At 36.3% G+C, this 14493-nt stretch overlaps 2 long non-coding RNA genes and 1 pseudogene across 3 annotated transcripts; all 3 read left to right on the forward strand.

The window, feature by feature from the left end:
- The first annotated feature begins 6113 nt into the window (after positions 1-6113).
- Positions 6114-8116, forward strand: LOC147475461 (carbon catabolite repressor protein 4 homolog 2 pseudogene; annotated as a pseudogene). The gene is made up of 3 exons (XR_015209720.1): positions 6114-6751; positions 7184-7928; positions 8066-8116. The product of XR_015209720.1 is annotated as a carbon catabolite repressor protein 4 homolog 2 pseudogene (transcript).
- Positions 8117-8122: 6 nt separating this feature from the next.
- On the forward strand, positions 8123-9120 carry LOC147475462 (uncharacterized). Its single transcript, XR_015208392.1, has 3 exons — positions 8123-8150; positions 8752-8889; positions 8998-9120. It is a non-coding gene; the product is annotated as an uncharacterized LOC147475462 (long non-coding RNA).
- Positions 9121-11105: 1985 nt separating this feature from the next.
- On the forward strand, positions 11106-12561 carry LOC147475463 (uncharacterized). Its single transcript, XR_015207419.1, has 3 exons — positions 11106-11241; positions 12116-12207; positions 12373-12561. It is a non-coding gene; the product is annotated as an uncharacterized LOC147475463 (long non-coding RNA).
- The last annotated feature ends 1932 nt before the right edge of the window (positions 12562-14493 follow it).

Here is a 14493-nt window from a genome sequence, read left to right on the forward strand (position 1 = left end):
CCAAACTTATTCTCCGAGTTTGGCTACATACTTTTATGCTAATATGGAAGACACACCAGCATTCAACCATGCGCATGGTTTCTACTTAGACGGGTTCACAATCCAAGTTGGTGACACACCTCTTATCTTTTCTGAACAACAACTTGCACTAACTTTGGATCTTCCATTTCAAGAACCTGTTGCATCATGGCATTACATCTATCATAATTCTTACCCTTCCTTTCAGTGGAAAGCAGTTTCGTGAAACTTACGGTGATGGTCTTGAGATTAAACGAGAAGGAAATGGCCATGTGGCATGGCGTGACGTCACCATTCCCTTAGCAAGCATGACCATGAACATGGGGACTGCGATGTTATTTGTACTCCTGAACATTATGGAAGATTGGCATTTTTCTACTGCCAATGAGGCTGCTTGCGTTGTATTCGGTGCCCTAGCTCAAGGTCATACATTATTTAACATCATAGGTTGTGTTATCTCCAACCTAAAACGAGCTCGCACTTTTCAGGATCAGTATATACTTTTACCGGTCACCGCTTACCGAATCATGAAGACACATTTCCCACAGTTTGCAGCTACTTTTCATGACTGGGTCAAGGTAGATTCTATGTGCCCAGGAAACAGAATCATTCGTTCATTGAGGTTTAGGCAATGGAAGCATCCCGCTTCGGTACTGGAGGCATGTTCGTTGTTGTTACGAAGGATGAAAATATGAAGACACATTTGAGGAAAGTTTGGAAACGAAGAATGGGCAGAAATTTGGCGGACTATTATCTTTTTGGCGCAATGCTAAGGAAATGCATTTCCTTCAAGAGGACACCGAGAACTTCACATCCTTTGGATGGTAAACTTGAGTTTGCCATTGTACATATATCTAGCTAAACCTTATGTTTGGTGTGCTATTATTTTTCATGTTTCAGTATGCTATTGTTTTTATTTAGGTGTGCTATGTTTAGTATGCTATTGAACATTTTCTTGTTGTTCTTTGAATAATATATTATGTTCTCCAACCTTTTCGTTCCGGCAATCTAGCCCTAATTTTGCTCACGGTTCTCGTGTACTTTCTCTCTTTAATTATTAATACTTCGAGGACTAAGCATCATACGTTGGGGGTGCTTTAACCTCAGAGCAAATATTAGGCAAATTGCAACTGTATATAGTTTTTATTTCATGTTAATAATTGTACTTAGTGACAAAGTCTTGTTTCCTTTTCAATGATGAAAATTGTCTAGAAATCTCACATTAGTATCGAATTAGGATTTGTTTTTAAGAAACTTAAGATAATATGTATGCAATAGTTTATACATCTTTTCATGAACATTCATGTATCGAGTATCATTGATTGTACATAGCGGTAAGTTTTCGAACCAACGGTTAGTTACATAAACTATAAATCCTGTGAGAATCTAAAAAAACCTTGACATGAGTGATTTGTGTGTGATGACACACGGAGGAGTAGTTTTCCGATTAGAGAAAATCATGCATCTACTTACTTGATCACCACCCGAACCCTAGGCGAGAATTTAGGCCATCTTTGGATCGACATAGCTAAAAATTCTTACCTGTTACAAATTTTACCGCTAGTCACTCCACTGAACCTTTCATCAAACCTTTCACTTTCACCAAAAAAAATTCCTTACCCATCTATTAAACCAAATAAAAGAACCTACCTAAGTGATGAGTATGAGAAATAGGATGAAATGTGGAAAGAATAAAGAGAAAGACTTGTCCCAAATAAAAGTCAATTACTTGCTTCAGGAAAGAAAAATAGAATCATGTTCTTAAGCCAGTTAAAAAAAAAAAAAAAAAAAAAAAATCAATTAGAGGCTTAAGAACAAGGTTGGAAAACTCAGTTAGAAGAAGGAAAGAAAACAAAGATTTCTCTAATGTAAATATATGAAGACCCTATTCTCTCATACGTAGAATTTTAATTATCCATTTCCATTTTTCTTGTACACTATCACCTAAGCCCCACAATACTTAAGAAAGACCTCTAGCTCAATTAGGAGTAGGGTGGTGTGATAATAAGTAGTAGGCGTGATTGATCGACATCGGCTCCTCCGATTTATCATTGAGATGTGAGGAAACGGTGCCCACCGCACAATCGGAGTTAACAAAACCTCGAGTGGAAAAATTTTGAGTGAAATTGTGTTTTGACACATACCTATGAGAACCCATTTAGGTACACTCTCCAAAGGATTGAAAACAACCCCGCTAGTACATTTCAATGAAAAGTTCATCGCATGCATGATCATATGTAGATGTTTTAATTATTGAATACATATTAACTTGAGTTTCAAATAAATCAATCCTCGCTTCCCCTGCTAAGAAGATGTATGGATATCGAGATTAATTTAGGAAATGAGTTTCGTCATCGAAGTCGTTGTAGTATAAATGAAGTTTGTGAGTATTTTCTCTGGAAAACTCTCACGAGGCTATAACTCGTCCACTAGGGAATTCCTAGTGGTTTAAGGCCTTGTTGCATATGGTCAATGCAACCGCACTTTGCGAAACGAGAATTAGTTAGGACTACACATTTTTGGCCACTTATCTGTTTTAATGTCTCTTCTTGCTTCGAGGACAACAAGCAAAGTCTTTTTGGGGGTAGTGTGATAAGCACCCAAAAGTGTATTATGAAACCCCGTTGAGACATATAAATTTGGTTAACTATGTGTTTAATAATCATGAAATAAATATATTTTCATACTTTTGCAGGTATTCGCAGATAAACATGGAAATATGGTTTAAACCTCGCAATAAAAAGCACGAGAAACGACATGTATATGAATTCTTCCAAATCCGCATACGAAGCATCAAACTTTCAAGCTCCTACCTCTTGAACCGGGACTCGAATCGACAAGTGAGCTGCTCGGACAATCAGGATGATGAACTCTACGATAGGAGGGAAGTTGTAAAATTGCCCAAAGACCGGACCGCCAATCGGATCGCACATAGAACCCACTATATCGGGCCCGCAAGATTGGATGAGTCATCAATCATGGAGCATGTCAAGACAAAAATGACAAATTATTGGTGCAAAGTTGACACCTTGCATGTAATTAATTAGATTAGGTGTTAATAGTGAAAAAAAGACAAGGTGTCATTTTGTTTTAATGTGGTGGATAAAAATGAAGTAAATGTGGTTTGATGTTTCACATGGGAGGAAATGAGATGTCTCTCAAATAAAGAAGAAAACAAAACAAGAGGGGGACACTCCATTTACTCCCTTGACTTCTTTTCCTTACCTTGTATTATTTTAGTTCCTTAGTCATTCTTATTATTTAGTTTTTAGTTTTTAGAAAGAAAGCTTGTAATAGTTTTAATGGAGGAAACCTTGGTTTTCTTCTAGGAAATAAATAAAAAGCAAGTGAGTTTAGTTAGTTTTTCTTCTTCTTCTTTGTCTCTCTTTTGTTCTTCTAGCTTGTAATTCATCATCCCAAGGATCATGAGCTAACTTCTCTTTTGGGGAGTTAATCCATCTCATGTGAGGGAGAATATTTGTGGCTGGCTTTGTAGGTTGTTAGGAAGAACAACTAGACCTACATCATATCCCAAAATGATAGTTGGTGTAGTGTCTAGTTAGGAATCAAAGTAATGAGCTTAGAGATAAGTCATTGCTTGGTTCCACTTGCTAGCATGTATGAACTCTTTAATGAGCCATACATGTTAGGGATCAAGTTTTCTTCCATTAGGGCTTGTCTATGAGTCTAGGAATAATCAAATTCACCTTTTCAAATCAACAACTAAATGTTATTTTCACATGAGGAGGATTAGCTCTCCACCTTTTCTTTGTGAAATTGTATTTTTGTCTTAGTTGCATATTTCGAATCTTAATGTTTTTCTTTAATGTTTGTATAGGAAATAAACCTAGTATTAATATAAACTTACTCACTAGTTCCCTAAGAGTAACAACCAAGTTGTAGATGTCCTAACCTTTAGGTTGGTTCGATCATTACTTCAACTTTACGAACGCGAAGATCGTGAGTAAGGAACTTTGAATTCGCTTTTGCACCAAATTAGAGAATCAATCTTTAAACGTAGTAAAAGTGTAATATCAGAACCCACACTTGATTTTACTAGATTTAATGCGTCTTGAATGGTGTGGAATTGTTTTGTAGTGGAGTTGGGAAGAATCTTAATCGTTAGTGGAATTTATAGGATTGGTATTGGCATAAGGTCCTGCAGTGGCTTGAAATGACCTGCAGAGACCTGTCAGAGGAATAGTGCTAGAAATGGCATGTAACCGTAGATAGAGAAAGTTACCAGAAACCCAAATTCTTAGCGTCGAGATTTCTTCTCGGCTTACATTAAATAAGAATTACTCGTTAGTTTTATTAATTTCTAATAACCTACATATATATATGATGTTATAGGAGTAAATACGAGTGGATTCGGTTAAGTGGGACTTGAGGAGAAACAGAGCTTGCTAAGGTAGGAACTTACATACCAATATATAGCATGCTTATTTTCATGCATGATTTGATTCGTTTAAATCGGTAAAAGATAGTTGGTTATCAACCATGCATGTATATATGATATTCATGTTTCATATTTGTATGTTCCTCGATAAAAACTAGATATATAATTAGCTTTTGGGTGAAAAATGAGTTTTATGAAATTTGGGTAGTGGGGATTGTTTTCTTTCGTTAAAAGAGAAAAACTGGTTTTGGGAAGGGCTCTCGTCTCTTGTCTCAGTAAGGAGACAGAGAGATAGATTTTGTAATGTGGGTAAGGATTACCCGGGTGTTTGTAACTATGTGTGAGGTTCTGGATTGTTCCATGGATATAGTTCGTTATTATTTTCTATGATTCGCCGTTTGGGAGTCATAGGTTGTCATTTACTATGACTGGCCCGTTTGGGAGTCATAAGTTGTATCTAGCGATTGTTGGAAATCTAGGGACTTACACATACAGAACCAGCAGTTTTAAAGGAAAACTAAATATGTATTTATAGTATTTGGAAATAACTGATAATACGAGTATATATTACTATGCTTATCACGAGGGGATTTAAAAAAGGAATTGTGAATTCCTATAAAGAAGGAATTGTTGTCGCATTTTTGGAGACAGCAGTTCATTCTAGGATTTGCAACTGTGGTGTGCACCTTTTGAGGTGGTGGGCCATCTTTAAAGGGATGCATCACAAGATGTAGTCCTGGAATTCCTTTTCTACTTTTCTAGATAACCATGCTTGTATGTGTCACACTGTATGGTGCTTAGCTTGTGTGAGGTTACATGTTACCTCGATGAGATTTAGACGCGAGGAGTGAGAGTTTAGTCCACTCCTGGACGTGTGTCAGGATCCTGAGCAATCTGTATTAGATCATCGAAAGCGGTTGACCACCGTAAGTTATGTGACAGCCGATTATGTGTATATGAGGGGTCGGGTATGTTTTATATTCTTTTCGGGGCCCACCCGAGCCCTAAAAGTTTTTTGGTTTTGTGTGGTAAAACGAAACACAACAACGACTTTTCATTTCCCTCCCGGTAAAATCTTATCGATTCTTATATTCCTATAGAATATATACCAAAAAACAACGGTGCATGGTTCACCTAATGGAAATTCATTTATTGAACCGAGATATATGGATCGAGGGGGTGAGTACTAGCCGGGTACGAGATTATACCCTCACCATTCTAATAGGATGCATTGTGCTATTATGAGATTATTACCACACAATAGTTGTATGATGATTGTGAAAAATCTATTTTAGTATTAAAAAGCATGCCGATATGATTTATGCTAGTTAATGATTTATTATATAGTCACGATATTTGGATTATTATTATGGAAAACCTGCATGTTTTAAATGTTTTACTATAAGTAGATTATTTATTGGTTATGTGCGTTTCTACTAGGCATAGTTGTTTTGCTCATCCTACATTAACATTTTCAGACGAACCAGTTGCGGAGGAGACTATCCCTACCACTAGTGACCACTACACCATAATAGGATATTTGCAACACAGACCTTTTTTTCTTTGCAATAGTTATTTACCGTTAGCAAGTTGCCAACGCTATATAAGCGTTTGCAATGTTACAAAGCGTTAGTTTATTTAGGTGAATTTAAGGAATTAATTGCTAACGCTTAGAAATCGTCTGAGAAGTGTTGCAAATTAGAAATATAAAACCTAACTTTACTTTCTTTCCCCTCTCTCTCCGCCGCTACTCTCTCCATTCTCCTCCCTCCCTCTCTCGGCCCACACACACTCTCACTGGAAGAACCCTAACTCTATACTTAATTTCTCTCTCTCTTTCTCTCTTTCCTCAATTCCCCTTTTCTCACTCTTCAATTCAATTCAACCATCTATTCTTGACAAACTCAAAACTTCAAAAAAAAAAAATCTAATCTTTTCTTTCTCAGATGCAGAAAGAGTGATTTTTGTAGGGTTTAAGGATTAATATGGTTATATTTATTGAATTTTAAAGGGTTAAGTTGAGAGTGATTAAAGGCTAGCGGGTTTTAATGGTTTATAAGTGATGGCGGATCTGCCTGACACCCGTCTGAGTTTAACAAGTGAAGAAGAAGAAGAAGAAGAAGAAGAAGAAGTTTACTACTTTGAGTGTGAAGAAGAAGATTGTGAAGAAGAATGCTAAGTGTGCTTAGAGTACATCTTCCGTCCGACATTCCAATTGTAGGATGTGAGCTAACTCCTTATGTACTTTTACAATGCCCTGATACTTCTATTACTACTGATGATGTTCCTGAATCTTCCCCTATTGATGGTTTTTGCTTGAGGTATAGGTGGTAAGTGAAAATTAGGCACACATATATGGACGTGTAAGAGACTAATAGGAGATACTCTCATATTATTTTCCATATGATGTTATTGGCTTGTGTATGTTAGTAAGTAATATTGTTTGGGGGTAAAGCCTATTGTTTGGAGGCATCTATACTTAAAATAATAGTCACATTTTACATGGTAGAGTGGCATATAGCCTCGACAGAGAGCTTAATTTAGTTTTTTACTTTTTGTTCATAACTAAGGGAAATAATAAGTACAGGCCTGTTTATTGGACGTGCTAGTAAGACAACTGTTTGTGATGATGGAAATGGGCAGTGTCCTCGATCCACTTCAATTCTCTCTAACAATGTTTCAAGCAATGCATAGTCATGCTATGTTGTTATTGAGATTGCAAAAGTCATTCATGTGATGTAGTTACATTTTTGTTTTCTTTTGTAGGTATCGATCCAAAGTGATCGAAAAGTTGCAATTTGCAGTGTGCATCCTTTTGAACAAGCAACCTTGCAGTGCCTTGGTTGTGTCAAAGCAAAGATACATGTTTGCGAAAAGTTACCATTGCTCTCCTAGGTGCTTTTCGGATGCCCGGCATCATCGTACTTTACATGAAAGGCACTAGTGCTGTAAATGAAAATGGCAATCAAGAGGAAGAGCTTTTTGGGACGCTTTAATACTTCTGGATCTGGAGCTAGCAATGCGAGCCTGTCCAGTTCTACTCCAAGTATAGGGCACAATACTAGTTTAAGTAATGGATCTACTCCTTCATATCCAGCAGCTGTTATCGAAAGGAGTGGTGGTGAAACCTGGTTTGAGGTCGGATGATTGAAGACCTATACACCAACAACTGATGATATTGGGCATGTTCTCAAGTTTGAGTGTGTGTCATTTGATGCAGAAAAGAAATTGCATGTTGGTCATGCTAACACAATATTGACTTCCCATGTAATTCCACCCCCAACCCCTAGTCCGAGGCACTTGGTTCCAGTGAATGGTGTTGATGTGATGGGCAATTTAGATTTGGATGGTCATACCTTCAGGAACCTTTACTGTGCTCTCATACAATATTCTGTCAGATGTGTACGCTTCAAATGATTTATACAGTTATTGCCCTTCTTGGGCCTACCGCAGACAAAACTTATTGCGGGAGATTGTTGGATATCGTGCAGACATCCTTTGCCTTCAAGAGGTACTCTACGTTTTATTGTCCATTATGAAAAATCATTTGATTCAGTGTTTGGTGGGTCTGCACCATGTGTTCTTTCTGCGTACTTTCCTTGGTGTCTGTAACCTATTAATTCTTGTGAATATTCCATTAATTTGCAGGATAACGTCGCTCTAATAGCAGTTTTAGAAGCAAAGTTCAAGAACCCGTAAGGCATACCCCGGAAAAAGACAACTTCTCTGTGTGGTTAGTATATAACTTAGGAACTTAACTTTTTATTCTTCCTTTTTCTGGTTTAACATGCTACTTAGTCCAGCTTTATACTCTTTGATTTGGTAGGAATTGTGTTTTTTTGTGTTTTTTTCCCCGCATACATAATGGAACTTGGGATCTGTTGAGGGAGACCTTTCGTCTCACTCTCGCCGCCCCCATTTTTCTAAGGAGTAGCTTGTGCTTTACCCCCAAGCATAATTCACATGTTACACCACAGTTCGAGTTTGTAATAATGTGCTTTGCATATTGTATCCATCTTTGTAGTTCTTCATAGTGATACCTGAGGAAAAAAATTCTTGAAAGGGTTAAACTTGTCTTTGACATCTCCTAAAACAAGCTTTGCTCTGTTTTGAGGCTTAATGTGTCCTAACACGAGTTTTGCCCTGTTTAGTAACTTTTAGCATCTTCTGTTAATGGCAGAGCGATTAAAGTGTGTATTGATTGGTGCACTTTCGTCAAATATCTCAGTAGTGATGAAAATTTACTTATATAATATGATTAGGGTCCGTTCAAGCATGATTTATATGAATGGAATTGTCATTTTGGAACTAAATCAAATTATATTTAAATTTAGTAAGCGAAAGGGTATTCTTCTGTTTCTTCTCAAGAACACCACTGGAAAACTTGTTCCACCAAGAATTCATCCAATTTTAGCAGTGTAAACTTCACTAAGTCGATACCAAGTCGAAGAACGAGGCATTTCTCTGTTTGGGTATGTTAAGTTACTGTAATTCTTATATGAAAGTGAGTGTTTTATTTTTAATAATCATTTTTTTTAGCTCGGGTCTAATTTTACACATTTTGATATGTACATGTGCAGGGCTCTACTCAAGTTGGAGATGCAGGATCTGACGATCCATTATTAAAAAAGTTTTTAGTGTTCAAAGATGCATTTTGGAGATTCTTAAGGCCACATACAATACGGGGGACTGCATTGGGTTCTGTGTAAGTAGTAATCATGCTAGTGCTTTCCTAATAACTTGTTTGTCAAACGTATATTTGGGCCTTGCTTATCGTTTATGTTAGTCCCTAAAGCAAATGATTGTTGTTCATCTGTTTTGTTTTTATTGCGATTGCTTTGGTATCAAGAGCTTTGATTGAAAACACGGATCTAATTAAGTGGCCATTCCGTTCAAGGCACTATGTGGTGTTTTTGCTCTTATATGTGGTAATGGTTATATAGTGGGCATTAATTAGATCTATGATGTTGGTATTGACAAGTAAGCAAATCTGAGAATGATCGTGTTCTGTTTTACCGTCTTAATCATTTAATGATACACAACCTCATATGATATAAGCATCCGTTACATAGTTCTTATTATTTTTAGGTTCGATGCATTTTGTTGTTTGCGGGGTAAACAAGCCTTATTTACCTATAGCCGTAGGGGATCTCTCGTTCAATCAAGATGGTCCTTGGTCTTATTTGTTGCGATTTGCGGGTGTTTCGATCGTTAGCTTCAACTTTGGTCCATTTATTACTTCCCTCTTGCCTTGGACTTTTTCTTGGGACCATATATTCTCGTTCCTCCATTTAGAATGAAGAAATATCTCGTTGCAGCATTTCTTATCATTGCAACTGTAAGTTAATGGCTTTTAGTTCTTCTTCTCCCCACCTTTTTTTATTTTAAATATATTTTCTCGTATTTTCTATTCAGATAAAAGTGTTAATCATCTGAATTTCTTGATTATCAGTATGATTTGTAATTCTAATTGAACAATCATTATCTGCTTAAGTAGCAAATAGCTTCATCTAGATACTATTATTATATTTTAGTTGGAGGCTGATAATATTGTCATTACCATGATAGAAACAATGTGCAATTTGATCATGCTTTGTAAGTCAAACTTACAAGATTTAGCACTACACACTGCCAATTCAGATAGGTAGCTCACTAAGCTGAGGAGACTACTATTCTAACTAATTATTTGTTATTTTAGGATATTCTTCTTTTCACATAAGTCCGACTATCTTATAATGCTACTATGTATACCACAATATGTGATATTATCAACTTACTTGAACTGGAATTTGGCCACAAGAAGGAAGCTCGAGTGGACTCATTATCAGTATATAGGTCATTTTCTTTTCAGATATCATATAGCTGCGCCTTCACCACTTAGTGGCCTCACCGACTTCTCTCACCTTGGTTGGGGACACCGGGTTTACATTGAGGGACTTAGAGCTTGCAACCGGTCGGTTTTGAAGGAAAACGTCTTTGGGGAGGGTGGATATGGAGTTGTTTACCGTGGTAATTTGATCAATGGGACTCTAGTGGCAGGGTTAAGAAGCTCCTCAACAACTGTAAGTTGACAAATGGTTCTTTTCAAGTTGTGTTATATTTGTACATCTTTTTTCTTGTCTAAAGATGTATTGCTCGCTTTTTTTAAAAAAGAGGCCAAACAGAGAAGGAGTTGAGTTGAAGTTGAAGCTATTGGTCATGTCGGCCACAAAAACTTAGTTCGACTTCTAGGCTCTTGTGGTTGAAGGAACTCACAGTCGGTGTCTACTCGTAACTCCTCCTACAATTTCTCAGCCTTTACCGATATCATGTAGAGTTATTCCCACAAAATTCTAATATGCTGCAAGCTTCTTCTGATTTCTATAAAAGTTTCAGGTTATCTTAGATATTTCTTATAATATGCTAATAGCCAATGCACCAACAAATTTCGGAAATAAGAACAACCATTTAAAGAACGCCCATAGATGCTCATCGTAATTTTATTTAGTGCATTCATAGTTATCCCGTTATATTCATAAAATGAGAACTTCTTGAGATCCAAGATGAATCACTAGATTCCTAATTTCACTAGTAGTTCACTTCTTTTAGTTTACCTTCCCCCTCCTCGTTCGTTGTACTGCTTGTTTGATTGGGTATAGTGGAAGAAGTGTGTTTGCAATTCTGTTTCACTTATAAGTTTTGTTTTGATTTCGTATGTTGTACTCTTGCCACAACATTACTTGGAGGATGGAAAAGTTACCACATGAATTGTTGAAGGCTAGGATCACTTGTTCACTTTTCTGCTCATAATATTAAGGAGTTTGGAAACTACTAACTAGTTTCAGGTAAATTTTTATGTGCATTGATGTGTTTGTTTTGCTGATAACTTGCAATGAGTTTCCTATTTATAGCATTTTCCTATGGAAAAAGATTAGTTGTTAAGTGTCTATACTCTATATACATTTTTGTTTGAAGTAGCTTTGATTAAAGTTATGGTGTTGTGCACTGTTGTGGGATTCTTTGTTAGTTTAATGTGGATGGGCGACTTTTCCTCATGAATTAACTATACCATAACAAGATATGTGGTGAATGTGTTTGGGGGGTGGATGAACGACTTTTTCTCATGAATTAACTATACCATAACAAGATATGTGATGAATTGAAAGTGGGGGGTACATTTGCTTTCGACTTTCTTCTTTTGTGTTATTATTTTTTTTATTTTCTTCGTGTGCGTGTGTGCCTGCTTGTGTGAGCGCGATTACACTAGTTTCATGTAGTGGAAAAGAAAAATAGAAAACGTAGTGGATTTCTCTGTGCTTACACTAGTATCATGTAGTGGATAACACCATTTATCTCCGTGTTTGAAACTAATGTCTTGATGACTAGATGCTTCTAGCTGGGTGTCATGGTTAGAGAATCCACATTATTTGTTCTATATATTATAATTGGACATAAGTGTATGTTTGAAAATTTGAATTTCACTTGGTACAAAGTAGGTTGACCTGCTCTATACATTGTTATGTTCCGACCCTCCTTTTTAGAGTTATATTGGGTCCATGGCTTGCTAGTACATGTTGATGCAGGACAATATTTTTGGACAGTCCTAGGTTTATAGAAGTGGTGCTTTTGTTTATATATAAAGTGTTTCAAAGCCTTTTAGAATAGCTAGATAGATTATTTTGTTGTCGATTCAATGTGTTGTTCAGGTGTGTTGTGTAGGGTATCAATTTGATGGAGGGAAAAGCAAGAAGCGGACCAAAATAATTGCTCCCCAATCAAATGATCATGCTCACCTCAAGCTCCTCGTCAAGGTAAAAGTTTAAAATTCCACCTTCTATTTTCTCATTTGTCTCCATTTTTTCATTTGTTCAACTTCTTACTTCCTTTAGCTGGATTTTCAAATATTTAATTAATTGCATGAGTTTAATTAGTACTATTGTATTTCTAAATTCATTATTTGTTTTGTGAATTTTTAGGAATTAGATGGACTTTGTGGAGTTGCACTAGGATTTATAGTGAGTGAAGCCATCACCAATACTTGGTATTGCAATGATTCGAGATTGCTTGGAAAATCGTATTGAATGTGTTACCCTTATTTGTAAACATGAATTTGTAACTCTTAGAAAAAAAAATTTGAAGTTATATTGCATACATGGTTTAACGAATATCCTATTTTTTTTTTCAGTCTTTTGTTTGTGTTTGCTATTATTTACTTGTCAAATGGTATGAAAAGGAAATGGGGATTTTATTATGGAATTGAGATGTTTGTTTCAATATGGAAATGAGATGTTTGTTTTAATATAGAACAAGTAGTGTTACTTTTGCAGGTTAAGTGCATTCTAATAAAATGGGGTAGGTTTAGCTTGTTGTTACAAAATATGAGATTTTTTTTTTATTTGCAACCTATTAGCAACGGTTCATAACCGTTACAAATTTAAAAACGTTGCTAAAATTTTGTACGAAACAAGCATAACAAGCGTTACAAATAATATTTGCAACACTTAAAAACCGTTGGAAAGTTTTTCTTGCAACGGTTAATAAGCGTTGGAAATTTCTGTTTGCAACGGTTAATGAGCGTTGGAAATTTCTGTTTGCAACGCTTATTAACCGTTGCAAACATTTCCAACACTTTACCCACGCCATATTTGCAACGCTTAAAAAGCGTTGCGAAAATTATTAGCAACGGTTTTTTGCCGTTGCAAATAGCCTGTTATGGTGTAGTGGACGATGGTTATGGGGATTTGGGTGGTTTTCCTTATGCTTGACGAGGGACAGAGTCAAGTTATTTTGTGGTATAGGGCGAATCTATCTCATTTTGTTGTATAGAGAGAGACTAGTTCATTTTTGGTTGTATATAGAGAGCCACTTCATTTTGATGTAATAATCGATGTATTTGGGCAACGGTTCTCACTTAAACAATTTTGTAGATATACAGATATATCTATCCCTGTCGTATATAAAGTTAAGAGTAGTATATATATGGTTGTTGGAAGGGTGAATTATGAGATTTACAGGTTATGATAGGTTTTAAGTATACGAAATGTTGATTAAACAAAGGAAACTCCGTCGAAATTTCAATAGAAATGTGATAGTGACTGCCTCGATATTCATCTCCACGTCCTCAGGATGTGTAATAGGTCTCGGGGCGTGACAGATGTCATGTGATAGATGGGTATTCATTGAATGTGCTATGAATGACCCAATAGTTTGGACTGCCCTAGAGAGGAACTAAGGTATTCGCCTTGCGGGTTGGTCGTATTCCTTGAATGTACAGGAATGTAGGTTTGGGTATTCCTTGAATGTGGCAGGAATGATTCAGGGCATTCATTGAATGTGCCATGAATAACCCGTTAGTGTTATGATGGGTATTCCTTAAAGGTGGTGGGAATGACCCAAGATATTCATTGAATGTGCCATGAATGACCTGATATTTTGTTATGCCCAAAGGAGACTTTGTGAGTATGTGTATGGAAAGCCCAGAGATGGTTGTGACTCACAAGTTATGAGTTTACAAGATGAAAGTATGTTTCCTAGAGGCGATATCCCGCTTGGGACATATGTCTTGTAGTGGACGTGGTACTCAGTGTGAGTGAGGCACACGGATATGTGTGATTTGACAAATGTGTGTAGTGCAAATCGTGGAGTAGGAACTAAAGGTTGGGTTGTGTCTTTGAATAAATGAGTCAACAAGATAATTAATAAGCAAAGTAAAAATATTGATTTTACGTGTGATGGAGTTATTGCATATGATGTATATGATTTCTTATGAGAAATATATACGTGGTTTGTATGAGTTGATACTCACAAGGGATGAATGTACTCCTTGAGTGTGATATTTCCCCGTTCTCATAAGTAGACGAGTGGTTTTTACGTAAAAGTATATGAATTGTGTGATATTATGGATGTGAACTGTGACTGTGAATAATATTAGTAAATGATTGTGATTTCTATGTGACTGCAAAATGACTATAATTTGATATGTTATTACGAAAATATTAATGACTTGTGATAGTCTGAGATCTATGGTTATGCATGCAGAAACTATGACGTAATGATGTCATATGAATGACTACCCTTGATATAGGTAGTATGATAAG

This window comes from Coptis chinensis, chromosome 9 (genome assembly GCF_015680905.1).
Source record: "Coptis chinensis isolate HL-2020 chromosome 9, ASM1568090v1, whole genome shotgun sequence".
Classification (NCBI taxonomy): Eukaryota; Viridiplantae; Streptophyta; class Magnoliopsida; order Ranunculales; family Ranunculaceae; genus Coptis; species Coptis chinensis.